Here is a 969-nt window from a genome sequence, read left to right as displayed (position 1 = left end):
GTTGGAGCTTTTCTCTCCAGGCCAAAGAAAGTCCAGGAGTATTTTGACCTCCAGCTGAAAGATTCCAACAAGTGCTAGCACAAAGAGTGGTTCACCATTGCCAATCAGTAGCCTGAGCTCCTGCCGCGCACTGGATACGGGCCAGTGATCATGCCCGAGTGGTCGAACCAGTCGACCTTTGAAGAATAGATGCAGTTCAAGCAGTTGTTGGTGAAGATTGCTGACTTGAAAGCACAAGGACTCACAGTTGGGGCTGTCAGCATCAACTTCTGCCGGAGACTGATGCAGCCAATCAAGAACAAAGTTCATCCAGCGTACGACTACACAGGGCCGCAGGACCCAACATGGGAAGTCTAGCGGAAGGTGCCCAAGGAAGAAATTGTCAACTGGGTGTCCGAGTTCTTCGGGGTTGTTATAAAAAATAGGAGCTTCCCCAAGGCGTATTCTCTGAAGAGGCCGCAGACCAACTCGGTATGATCTTCAATGGCATTGATGTGGTGTGCTTATTGTGCTGCTTTGTTGTTGTTGACTATGCTGGTGGATTAATTAGGATGACGAATTTGCATTCTTTTGCCCAGTGCCGCTTCCTGGAGGGGCCGAGCAGCAGGGGCCCAAGGTCTGCCCGACCGACGAGCCCAACGAGCCGCCTACCAACCTTGAGTGGGAGTTTGACTCGTCAATCGGGCTGGATGAGAACGTGCCAGAAGAGGTTGACCAGGCCGCAGACGCTACACCGGTTGCGCGTTGGACACAGCAAGCGTGCATAAGCGGGCCACCTCCAAGTCGCAGAGCCAAGCTTCAAGATGAGGAAAATGGCTGCCGAGAATTATTTTTTGCTCCCTTGAAATGCTTTTTGGCCAAAACGACCCCTGGATTTTCCCCTGGCCCCTACTTTATACCACGGAACCTTGGCAGAACAAGCAAAATTGAATTTACTTCATCATCTTGTCATCCATTTTATGGTGCAAT

This window comes from Setaria italica, chromosome VII (assembly GCF_000263155.2).
Source record: "Setaria italica strain Yugu1 chromosome VII, Setaria_italica_v2.0, whole genome shotgun sequence".
Taxonomy (NCBI): Eukaryota; Viridiplantae; Streptophyta; class Magnoliopsida; order Poales; family Poaceae; genus Setaria; species Setaria italica.
Note: the sequence above shows the minus strand (reverse complement) of the source record.